The sequence below is a fragment of the Ruditapes philippinarum genome, unplaced genomic scaffold (genome assembly GCF_026571515.1).
Source record: "Ruditapes philippinarum isolate M1 unplaced genomic scaffold, ASM2657151v2 ctg8836_1_1_1_1, whole genome shotgun sequence".
In the NCBI taxonomy this organism is placed as follows: Eukaryota; Metazoa; Mollusca; class Bivalvia; order Venerida; family Veneridae; genus Ruditapes; species Ruditapes philippinarum.
Genome location: NW_026855894.1, coordinates 30,180 through 44,343, shown reverse-complemented (window position 1 = coordinate 44,343; position 14,164 = coordinate 30,180).

Sequence of the window (14,164 nt, the reverse complement as noted above, 5' to 3'; positions counted from 1 at the left end):
GAATTAAACTTCATGACTTCATGCTTTGAATTTCACAAATTCAATATTTCATCTTCACGAAGTTGAAATCTTCAATTCACAAAGTTGAAATCGTGAATTCACGAAGTTGAAAGCGTGAATTTGAAATCTTTATTAGGTGAAATTGAAATCGTGATTTCTTGAAGTTGAAATCTTGAAATCCAGAAGTTGAATTAGTGAATTCTGTATGTTAAATCGTGAATTCACGAAGTTGAAATTGTGAATTTGAGAAGATGATCCTGAGAATTCAAAAAGTTGTAATGTCACCACTGGTCCTTCGAAGGTAAGTCACATTTTCGCATTTTCTTGATCTTTCATAATTTTAGCACATGTACTATTCAAGTTTTTTATGACCTCTACCCACACACGTTCTCATGCTTTGATACATGTCCGCTTATCGTTTTTCAAGTTTAAACAGCATTTTTTAACTGTTGTGTGGCAAGGATATCTTCCTGTTAATTTTAAATTTGGTCTACAAGGGATGATTTCTAAAAACCGGTTTGATTATAAATGGCTTTTCTTTTCAAAGTAATAATAATAATCAATATATATATATCAAATTATACCATTTTCAAATTCCATTTCTACCAGATTCAGTATCGGTACCCTATTTAAGAAATCTATTAAAACGTGATCCCCTTAAATTTTGCACATGCATAGATCACTCTCTCCTGAAAACAAATCGGCGACGGACACCAAACCATTGAATGTTCATTCTACTGGCAAAAGTAGATATGTGGTGTGATAAGCAAGTATGCCACGAAAAACTAGAAAGTTTTTACTATGTCTTTCATAGGAATTGGTTCATTTTTCAATTACCACAACTCTACAATAAGCTACACAATACTGCGATATTTGCCATGCCCACCACTCAGCTGAAATGAACAAGTGATTTGATTAGGTACACACCATACCTATTATATGTTTCCAGTTTTATATAATCTTCAGAGAAATGGAATAACTAGACTCGCCACGGCGAGTCTGTATAACGTTAGGCTTTTACTAAGAAAGCAATAGAAACAACCTAAAACTCACTGAGCTGGAGTCAATAATTTATTTGGCCAACTTATATTGGGAAGCTTGCAAATTTAAGAATCTCAATCTTGATTTATATAAAAACAATATTAAAAAAGGAAATACAAGACAGGGGATTAAGAGGCATCAAGGAAATAGGACTTAGTACACAGAAAAAAAGAAGTATCTTTATAAAAGATACTCGGCCGAACTAAAACTGGTTTACTTGCATATCGTATATTAGGAAACATGGAAAAAGAATCATAGGAATTATGATGTTGAGCCTAGTACTAATTTCTACGTTTATTTTTTGAAATATTAAAATCATATGTATATGTTGGCAAATACAAAGTATGTTAATAGAAACAAAATCTTCAGTCTGAAGTCAATCCTTTAAAAGTAAAGAAGAAGTAAATAAGAACTACAAACCAAATGATTTATTCAGTACTTATTTTGTTTTGTCTAATTTTTACCGTCATGTGATTCTTTTATTTCAATTATTGTGAATGTCGTTTCAGCTCAAAGAAAAACACTTAAGTTATTGAAGTTTGATCCAATCGAAATTTTAATTGAAAGTTTATAATTGACAACGGTTTTTGATACGAAATTCACGAATCATCAAATTTTCAACACCTTTGGAAATAACGAAAGAAACCTTAAATCCGAAAGAGAGCCTTCTTATCTAAAATACTTTGGGAAACGTTTATTATAAACAAACAATTCAATCGTTAGCGGTTAAATAAATACTTCATAAATATGTTAAATACATGAAAATTATAAACTTTGTATATAACTGGCAATACCAGATAAATTCGTTTTCTTGTGTGCTTTTCGCTATTTTCAAGCGCATGAGTAAACGGGAAAGTGGATGAAGTTGAAAGTGGTGATTTTCACTTATGTGTGACAAAATATATAACTCGATCGTGAAATGAGCTTCAAATAATCTGTACGATACATGGAAATATTGAACTAATAATGTGTACGAGAAGGCATGGTTTTAACAGTACTTAAGTTTCTGAAATTTAAAGATGTATTTAGATCATCCTTGAGTAAGATATTCTAATCCCAGACATTTATTGAAACCAATGAATTTTTTTTATTGAATATGTCTAATTTGAATAAAAGAATTAATAAACTATGTATGGGAAGCTGTGTTCCCTATTACGGGGCAAGTAAAGTTGGTCATTTCTTAAAAAAACTGCCATTTTGTTAATGACACTATATAATAATATTGTGACCACTTATAGTGTATCGAACATGACATATCTACTTTGTATCAAGCCAAAACGTGTTTATTTTAAATATACAAAGAGACTTTGTAGCAATTATAAAAAAAATTGAGCATAGTATAATATGTTTAAAATTGATAGTAAAAGAACTTATGAATGTAGACTTTCGTTTCCACACTCCTTAAGATCAATCAAAAATAAGAGGCGTGTATCTTTTATGTTACAAAATGAGTCGGTTAGAGTGACCTCTCCTAACAACACTGCAAATGGCGTAAGGGTTCAAAAGGAAGGTGACTGTTGCGTAAGGGTTTAAAAGAGAGGTTACTGTTGCGCTCAAAATAAAGTCAGTTACAGTGACTTCCAATGATATTATTGCAAATGGGTAAGGGTTCCACAGGGAGGTGACTGTTGCGCTACAAATCGAGTCGGTTAGAGTGACTTCCCCTGATAACATTGCAAATGGCGTAAGGGTTCAAAAGAGATGTGACTGTTGCGCTAAAAAAGAGTCGGTTAGAGTGACCTACCTATATACATTGCAAATGGCGTAAGGGTTCAAAAGGGAGGTCACTGTTGTGTTCTTAAAAAATAGTCGGTTAGAATGACCTCCCTTGAAAAAATTGCAAATGGCATTAGGGTTCAAAAGGATGTAACTGTTGCACTCCAAAACGGACCTTCCATCATAAAATTGCAAATGGCGTAAGGGTTCAAAGGGTGGTAACTGTTGCGCTCAAAAAGAATTGATTAGATTGATCTCCCCTGATAAAATTGCAAATGGCGTAACGGTCGAAGGGAGGTAACTGTTAAGCTCCAAAAAGACTTGATTAGAGTGACTTCCCCTGATAAAATTGCAAATGGCGTAAAGGTTCAAAGAGAGGTAACTTTTGCGCTCAAAAAAGAGTCAGTTAGAATGACCTCCCCTGAAAACATTACAAATGGCATAAGGGTTCAAAGGGAGGTAACTGTTGTGCACAAAAAGTTGTTAAGAGTGACTTCCCCTGAAATTGCAAATGGCGTAAAAATTCAAAAGGAAGGTTATTGTTGCGCTAAAAAAGAGTCGGTTAGAGTGACCTCCTCTGAAAACATTGCAAATGGTGTAAGTGTTCAAAGGGAGGTAACTGTTGCGCTTAAACAGAGTTGGTTAGAGTGACCTCCCCTGAAAACATTGCAAATGGCATAAGGGTTCGAAAGGGAGGTAATTGTCGGGCACAAAAGAGTTGGTTAGAATAACCTCCCCTGAAAACATTGCAAATGGCGTTAGGGTTCAAAGAGAGGTAACTCTTGCACTAAAAAAAGAATTGATTAAAGTGACCTCCCCTGATAACATTGTAAATGGCGTTAGGGTTCAAAAGGGAGGTTACTGTTGTGCACAAAAAAGTGTCGGTTAACTTGAACTCCCCTGAAAACATTGCAAATGGCGTACAGGTTCAAAATAGAGTTGGTGAGAATGACCTCCCCTGAAAATATTACAAATGGTGTAAGGGTTCAAGGGGAGGTAAATATTTCCTTCAAAAAAAGAGTTGATTAGAGTGACCTCCCCTGATAACATTGCAAGTGGCGTTAGGTATCCACAGAACTTTGCATGATTGCATGTAAGAAGTTTAAAAAACTTTCTTATTCTGTAGTCAGTCTTTAGAAGCTCCTCCTAAATAAGATTTTATTTCTCAACTGCTAATAAGATTTTTCTCCTATTTATGATTTTAAAATCTGGACCTAAACGCCTTTGTTAACGTTGTCATTAAATATTTTCGACCATGCGACTACATACATGCATCGAGGACATGTTTGAAGAAAATTGACCGTGCGACCACATACACGCATCACAGGGTTCCCCTTCTCTTACGAGAAAGGAACAAAGATTTTATTAAAGGGCAGACTTAAAAAATGCCTTTGTCTTATGTTATTGATAAGGAGGCTAATTTTCACAGACATATCTTGATTTGGTTTATATACAACATTAGTTGCGCAAACCAAGCGGGTTATCAGTTTACGTCTTTTTATGTCCGCTATGAAATTTTAAAAAGATCATATATAACTTATTGGAAAATTTTGAGTTTAAACTTTTTTTTTTTACTTATCATTTTATGTATATAACAGAATTATTTTAATTTTGCAAAGCATGAACGTTTCAAAAACGTTTTATATGCGTTAAATATTGGAGATCTATTTCACACGTTGTTTTCATATATTAACCTAAGGGCTTTTTTGCCGAAGTACTGTCCAAGGACGATAACTTGAGCCTATGTTTACATAAAAATTAATCACAATAGCCTAATAAATGAAACACAAAGTAAAACTTCATATTTTCATGTGCCTTGATAGCGCAGTAGGTCAGTGTTGTTCCGTACATTTAGATGTTCATATCATAGTTAGGTACCATTACATTTGAGTGTTTTAAGTATCTTTTCTTCTTTGACCAGTTTTGTTTCAAATACTTACAAATGCATGAGATAGAATATTTGTTGTACACAGGTTGACTAGGGCGTTGTGATTTTGGGAGAAAGTATTAGGGATGGTTATATGTTTGTGTCGAGATCAGAAAGATATTTACAGTAATGAAGTAGAGTTATCATATTAAGATTAGCAGTATATAGTACAAGAATATATAAATATAGTGTATTGCATTTAGTCTGATGATAAATCTCCATATTGATGAATCAGTAACAGCTGTAGTTTAAGAATTCTGATTAAACTAGTTAAGTTTTCTGGAAAATATCTGTTGTAAAGGATAAAAACTATTTTATAAGGATCAAGATTGGCACACTTGTTAGTTATCGGGATAGTTGTTCGGGTTACACTATTACATTAAGAAGTTGTTATATCACAACACAGATGAATGTAGAAATTAGAGACGAAAGCTAGTAAGATCAGTAGAAGTCAAATTATGAGATTCACTGCATTCAAATAGAAAAATTTCTTTCATTTAAAAGATTAAAAAATGAAATAACATTCTCAGTTAATATTAAAATGTAAATGATGCAAAAGGGTAGCGGACGATATATGATAAAAGAACCAAGTGAAGAACAAGGGAGAAAGAACACCAACAACAATCAAACGAAAAAATATAAAAGTAAGACCTTTTTTAACATGGAGGAAGCGAGTGATATTATAAGTGCTATTATTCATTATGAGGAAATGATGTGAGTGGGAATTACCAAGTGGTATATACTATAATTCAAAGAATTTGGTCTGCTATCGCGCTCCATCTGGACACAAAAAATGTCTGAATTGGGAGATTAACGCTTTCGTCCGTGTGCAATTTGAATTGTACTGATAGTTATATATTATGACAATGGTGGCATGTTATATAACCATTATTCTAACTACATTGATCATCATTATTTGGTTAACTTAAAAAGATGACACCGAATAGAAGATAATTGTTGGTTGAGTTTTTGCATGATCAAAGAAATATATAATTGAATAGCTCTGCCTCTTTGTGGAAAAGGTATCTCGATAAGAATATCACGTTAAAGACTTCATCAAACTTATAATTATCTGATAGAAATCCAATAGACAATAGTGGGACATACGACGTATTTTTTATGATGTATTATCGCTTATGTATTCTGAGAGATCGATACAAGAGAGAAAAATGTTCTCGGTCATAGGCTGATTTGTTGAACTAAACACAACACTAGATTTGGACAGCACATTTGTTGCGATTTATACATAACACACGATCCAGAGAAAATCGTACATTGCTTTCCACTTACGAGGTAAGACTAAGGAACAAATATTTATTTTATATTATCTTAATCATAACCACTTTGGTCAGGAAATAATAAGTGTTAAGTCGGGAACCAGAAAGCTTAGGCGCATTATGATGAGAATGAATAGACACCTTTATTCAACAGGCATTGTGATCGTAAGGGTGCGTAAATTATTATAAACAGAATCTACTTTCATCGAGAGGAATTCCTATAGGACTACCTATTATTGTGATTAAATCACTTAAATTAAGAGATGCATACACGTAAATCAAGAGACCTTTCTTTTCCTTTCTTTTTAGCTCACCAGTATGTCCAGAAGGTCTCGCGGTAGAAGCTAGTTTATTAATAAAGGTGGGATGACTCCGACAGCGTCCATCGTCCGTCCGCAAACAGTTTACCCCGTCACGATCATGCGAATCAGACAATTACGTCTTCATTACTCCTGAACTACAAACATAATTGGTTGCCACAGCTCTATTTAATGGGGTCTAGCAGAGCTAAAACATTTAGAAAATCACGCCTCTATAAAGCCTATGCTACACAGAATATCATACGATGGATGGATGATTATCAAAACTATCTGTGGTCACTGTAGCAGTTTTTGACCAGTGTAGTGTCTCTGTTTTATCAAGATTTGCTTCACGTAACTTACTTTGATAGCACTCTTATAAGAGAATAGATTTGAGATTATTTAGTTTTTTATAGATTTTTACTAGCAGAACTCAATAGGTAACTAGGAATGATCACCATGTTTTATATGATGCTAGTGATTAGTTGGGCTCACTTCTTTTATAAGTTATGCTTCTCAATATATATTTGAATTGGCCCTTATAGAAGGGCGTATAATAAATAATAGATACTGACAATTTAAACGTCTAAGACGATAATAGATGGATCATGTATTATCGGTTAAAGCTTTGACTGTAGCATTTTGGGTTACCATGACGTCGGCCTTCTATTTTAATTCTTGCTCTATAATTTGGTATTCAGCCATTTGCGGGGGCCACGCTTACATAACTATACAAAGTACGACAAATACGTTTAAACCGCTTCTCTGATACACAAACTAAGTAATGGATGTTCACGGTCGAGAGAGAGAAACTATTTGTCAGTTTAGCTTCTTTTTGGGTGAGCTCTTTTATATCAAGTTGCTTTTATGATAAATTTGATCGAAATGAATCAACAAAGGCCAATTACTAAAAACAAACAGTGGGAGATAGTTCCTTGCTGGTACGGCTCACTTTTTAATCAGAGTAGATTTCACTATATTCCTATATTTTGAAGATGCTCAAAGATAATAGTTTATCTTGTTATATTTGAGAGTAAGTTGAATTGGGATTTGTTTAAGCAAATGAAGAGTTAGAGTGTACAAGCAAATAAGAGCAAGAAAATAGATTAGGAGAGTGCATTAACGTTTCTTCTTTAGCTGAGAATCTATCATCATCTATGTAAAGGCATCCCAGTCAGATACTTTTTTAGCCATAAATGAGAAAGTAGCCCTCAGATAAAAATGAAAGTATGAAAAATTATAAGTGAAGTGCGGGATTATAATCTTAAAAGAGGAGAGAAATGGATGCATGCGATAACGTATGACCCGGTCAAATGTTTTTCGTGCGGCGACTTGCCCAATTACTTCATCTAATTGGGGGAATCAAATTGCCTATCGGTTTTGGTCGATATAGAGAAAAATGGTCTGAAAAAGAACAGTTAAATGTCTGCAACACAGAATTTATTTTACCATTCTACCTCTCTGCGAGAGCAGTTATATTGGACATATCATATTAATATTACATTCAGTTTGTTGAAAAACTTTCTTTCATATTACCTTTCCTATTGCTCAAACTCTTTCTGTGGTAAGAATGAGCTGATCGCAATCTGACATAACTTGGATCTACCCAGTATTGGGCTATTAATCGCATGTGTTTTTCAATGATTCTTCAAATTATACACATATGAAAGTCTCCACTTAAACTTAACTGTTAATCACACTCCATTTAAGAGGTTAATGAGATACCATACTTGTTTGGAAAATGTATCTTTGCCATAATCATTGAGTTGGTCTAAATCGATATGATAACTATATCCATAAGTGAGTATCACTGTGAGTGAAAATATATATTTCAATAGCGCTTATACTTGTGCCAAGGTGTTCGACGTCATGTTTTAATAGATATAATTGCAGGGTAATAGATGCATAACTTAAGTGAAGAAGTACTAGTTCCCTAGTGACTCAGAAGAGTTAGTACAAATATAACGAGAGAGAAATTATGTTAGAGAGACCGAGTTAGGCAGAGACTAAGACCCAAATGTATTCTGTTCAATGAGGCTTTCTTAGTAGACCTTTGTAGGAACCTCTTGGCAAGCAAACTCTCAATGTGGGTTTGATTGTAAAGCACGATGTGCTTTTAATTAGAGAGTTTAGAGACTCATTGTGTATATATTGACTACCAGTCTTAATGTATAGTACCTTCAGATGTTGCACGTTATGCCTATAAAAATGCTTAGATGTTAATTTTATTATTTGCAATGTATGTGATAGTACCCGATGCATTTCCTGTTTTATATACATGTCCATTATTATTGTTTTAACCAGGTTATAGTACTAATCTACATCGATTATATCACTAATAATCCAATTTTATCTAGAGTTAGTTCATGTATTTTACACCTTGTGTAATAAACTATGTAGAGTCGATTTTTTATCACTTATATGATTTGTATTTCTAACAATCTTACATGTGTATTATAGATGCTGCTTAACATTATTTTTTATGAGGGAGCATGTGTTCTTTTAACGGACGAATATAATACATACTACGTATATCTAACGGCAAAAGTGACTGTGTGCCTAGGTAATTACATTATGAGAGTATCATAATTAAAACCAGCACTCGGGTGTTAGGAGCGAGGAACTTAATTATGTTTAATACACTTCTCTGGACTCGCGCTCTCTCTCACACTCTCACACTCGTGCTTAATGCTTATATTTTTAGTTGCTTTAATATCTTAATTCCATGTACTTTTAATGTGTTTATGCTTATATTTTAGCTGCTTTACTTCTTTTAATACATATGCTATTGTTTGTCGGAAAATATCTCATGAGTTTAAATGTACCCGACGTAAAATAAAGTTCTTGTATCTTGTATCAATAAGATCTATCATCCTATGAAGTTTCAGTCCATAGCTTTTATACTTTAGGGGAAATAGTCAGGAAAAAAATTAAGTATGAAAATTAACAAAGGGCAATAACTCAAAAGTAAAGAAGTGCAAGGTAACAATTCTTGTGCACTGCACCTCGGGTAATTATAAGAATCATGCATACCGAGTTTGGGGTCAATCCGACTTGTAGTGACTGACTTATGCCCCGGACAGGCTTAAGGGGGCGCCGAGAACGACGCCGACACCGCCGACGAAAGTAACACATATATGCCGCCTTTTTCAAATTGGGGACGAGTTAACCACTTGTCGAGTTGACCAAAAATGTGACGAGTTGTCCTAGGGACGAGTTGACTCGAAATCAGTTTAATTTACTCTACTTAACTATTGAGAAACTTTTTGTAAAAAAAATGAATAAAGGAACAAGTAGTAATTTAATAGATATAAAAATGGGACCAAATGACAAGAGATCAGAATAACTTGGACCGGATTGACCAATTGGGACCGGAATAACTTGAGACCGGATTGACTTGAGACCGAACTGATTTGCACCGTCATGGGGCCATATGTGGCTACCTAAAAAGTCCATATTCAGGCTATATCCAAAGTCATTTCTTTTGGTATTTTCTGATCGCAAGATCAGTAAATACATAGCTAACATCCACGGTCTAACACAAAATTTCCTCACAGACCTAACAACGCAAAGTAGTTCTCACTCAAAACTGCTTAAAAACCAGCAATTTAAAAGAAAGAATAATTTTTAATGTAGGCATTAAACGAATACAGTGCATTTAAAGTTTACATTAGTCAATAAAAATATGAGGTTACAATCACAAATTTCGCGGATGAATATCTTTTTTACCCAATGAAAAATGTTCGACTATTTCCGTAAAGCTTAATCAATGAAAATGCTATTTTTAGCTATGTCGATTACCGAATACTCCAGAGCGTAGTACACAAATAAATCTGACTGTCGAGTAATGGAATATATACATGTCGGACTGTTTTGGCGAGAAGATTTTCGCTAAATTTTTTTCATCAGTGTTTAACAACAGGTTTATCGTGAACAAAATACCTCGAAATTAATAAGGATTACAAATACGAAATGAAAATTCTCAATTTTAGAATTACAATATATTTGTTTTTATTCACGCTACATACGTATTACTTCACTGTGGTGCAGAGGTAGCGCGCTCGTTTAGGGTGTGAGAGGCCTAAGGTTAAAATCCTTGTCGAGGCAACATTTTTTTAAGTGTCTTTTTAAAGGAAGTAGCCACGATATGCAAGGATAAAGTGTGGCTGTAATAAAAAATGAAAAATGAGTTTTGATGAAACTCTAGATATGCAAAATTCCATATGTATCAATCACAAACTGTTAAACGCAGTCGCTGCGTAAGATGAATAATAGTATATAACTAGAAATGTGTCATCATGCCACGGATGCCCCCGCATGCAGCCAAAATTTCAGATGTTATAATATTTAGTTCCAAATTTGTTTGTACAAATTATTTTTTTCATTTTAAGTTCAAAGCCCTTAAAACTTTTCAATGTTAACACAAACCATTTTCATACAATGTTCAAGGCACTGAAATTATTCAGTCTTAACCTTTTGAAAATAGCATATTTCATAATGGCTACATACATTTCCACAAAAGTGCTGAAACTGAAAGTTCAAAATTTTTCCAACATTCAAGAAAGATAAGTTTGTCCAAAATCATTGAACCACGACCAAATTCAAACTTAAACTGCTTATTCCTAAGATGTATCTATATTATTATCAAAGTGAAAGGGACATAACTCTGCCAAAAAAATCATCAAACCATGACAAAATTCCAACTTGACCTGCCCATTCCTTTGACATATCCATATGTCAAATTTGAGTTGAATATGTAACACTGTTGGGTAGATGATGAACAGAAACTGTAAATTTCATATTATTTTCAAAGTGAAAGGGGCATTACTCTACCAAAAATCATTGAACCATGACCAAATTCAAACTTGGCCTGGGCATTCCAAAAACATATCCGTATGACAAATTTGAGTTGAATGTGTTGTACCGTTGGGGAGATAATAAACAGAAACTGAAAATTTCATATTATTTTCAAAGTGAAAGGGGCATAACTCTGCCAAAAATCATTGAACCATAACCAAATTTGAACTTGACCTGCGCATTCCTTTGACGTATCCATATGTCAAGTTTGAGTTGAATGTGTTGTACCGTTGGGGAGATAATGAACGGAAACTGAAAATTTCATATTATTTTCAAAGTGAAAGGGGCATAACTCTGCCAAAAATCATCGAACCATGACCAAATTCAAACTTGACCTGTATTTTCTCACGACATATCCAGATGTCAAATTTGAGTTGAATGTGTTGTACAGTTGGGGAGATAATGAACGGAAACTGAAAATTTCATATTATTTTCAAAGTGAAAGGGGCATTACTCTGCCAAAAATCATCGAACCATGACCAAATTCGAACTTGACCTGTATTTTCTCACGACATATCCATATGTCAAATTTGAGTTGAATGTGTTGTACAGTTGGGGAGATAATGAACGGAAACTGAAAATTTCATATTATTTTAAAGTAAAACGGGCATAGCTCTGCCAAAAATCATCGAACCATGACCAAATTCGAACTTGACCTGTATTTTCTCATGACATATCGATATGTCAAGTTTGAGTTGAATGTGTTGTACCGTTGGGGAGATAATAAACAGAAACTGAAAATTTCATATTATTTTAAAGTAAAAGGGGAATAACTCTGCCAAAGATCATCGAACCATGACCAAATTCGAACTTGACCTGTATTTTCTCATTACATATCCATATGTCAAATTTGAGTTGAATGTGTGCAACCGTTACTAAGATAATGAACGGAAACTGATGATGACGGAATGACAGAAGGACGGAAGGACGGAAGGACGGAAGGACGGAACAGGGTAACACTATATGCCCCGGCCATTACATGGCGGGCGCATAAAAATAAACTTATACAGGAAAGATCAGAAAATACCACAGAGCATGCAGCCCTTTGATTTTTATATTGGGCCATACGCGGTTATTCACAAGCGGCTAGATAGTCTATTACTGGCAACATTTAAGTTTTTACACGGGGCCATCAGTGGCTATAAGTAATCGAAATTACGCATAGTTCATTGATGCAAACGTTTTGAATTTTTTGTGGGGCCATATATGGCCGCCTACCAGAGACAATTTACAGCCTATAACTAAAGTCATTCCACTTTTTACATGGAGTCATAAGTTGCTATTCACAAGCGAAAAGACAGTATCTATTTTACACGGGGTCATACGTGGCTAACTATAATTATAAGCAATGCAAAGTTCATTGCTGCAACCGTTTAGAATATTTCATGGGGACATACGTACGTGGCTACCTGCAAGAGACAATATTCAACCTTTATCTTAAATCATTTCGGTTTTTTACATTGGGTCACACGTGGCTATATCCACAAGCGAATAGAGAGTCTATATTAATCCAAATTCTGCTTCTTCATATATGCTACATCTTCTGCAGCTTCATCAATATCTCTTGGACTAAAAATCATAATTAAAAACTTATAATCTTATGAAGGTAAGGTTTTTTTATGAAAAATATTTTGACTTTAACAGCATCAAAATATTGTTGACAGTTTAAGTTTTTTTCACGGGGCCATAAGTGGATAAGTAATAAAATAATGCACAGTTCATTGTTGCAACCCTTTAGAAATTTTCATGGGGCCACATGTGACTTTTAAGGTACTCCTATTAAGGAGGTAAATATCTGGTATTTTCCAAAGCGGGTGTGCACCCCTTTATATGGGACTAATTAATAAACAAACTCGGCCATTAACCATTTAAGAATTTTTATGAGGCCATACGTACGTGGCTACCTGCAATACTGTAGTCAATATACAGTCACCTCAGCTTTTACACATAACTATATTATGATTTTTGCAGTCATTTAAAACTTAAAGAATATATTGATATGAAAACATTAATTAATAATTATAGTCCAAGACGTTAGCCAATTTTATTTTCAATGGGCTATTACTATAATAAGCATTACGAATTATGATAATAAGTCTACAGTACCTCGACAACCATTCAAAAATTTACGTGTAGCTATTTGTCGTTATGGCCACTATCTATAGTTTTTTTTAAAGATTTTGTTCTATTTGATAGAGTTTTACAATAATTTTTAAACATACTGATCTATATGCAGACGGAGGAAGAAAATAAACTTACAGATTTAGTGTCCTTGTACGTATTTAATTCCATTTTTAAATTAATAAAACAGTCTTTAATTACATCACTTCACTTATTCAGTTAGTATCTTTAATGATTTACTTCTTCATATTACTACTTAATTAGGCCATTTTAAATTCTGTTGCGCCAAAAAAATCTCCGTTGCGCAGACAAAATGTCCATTTCGCTGGCACACAGTCCTTTACAACATCAACATTGCAGCTATTTGATTATTTGATATACGATTAAAGTTTTTAGATCTTAATCGTAAAATAAATTTATTTATTCAAATAACATTGGTGTTAATTAATTACATATATTAGTACAAACGTTGTGCCGATTTTCCAAAATTATCTCCGTTGCGCCATGAAATTTCCATTTCGCCAGGCATATATAATCTTTCAGTGTAAACATATACAATTTATGAAACACTTTAAAACATACTTACTTAAAAGTGCTAAACAATCATTTTAGATGCTCAAATTCAGCATATTGACTTTAAAAAGGCGTTGTGTCGGGTTTTTTTTTTCAAAAAAATATCTCCGTTGCGCCATGAAATTTCCATTTCGCCAGGCATATAACCCTTCAGTGCAATTAAACATATACAATTTATGAAACATTTTAAAACATACTTACTTAATAGTGCTAAACAATCATTTTAGATGCTTAAATATAGCACATTGACTTTAAAAAAAGGCGTTGTGCCGGGTTTTCTAAAAAAATATCTCCGTTGCGCCCGTTGCGTCCGTTGCGCCAAAAAATCTCTGTTGCGTATTTTAGTGGTACCG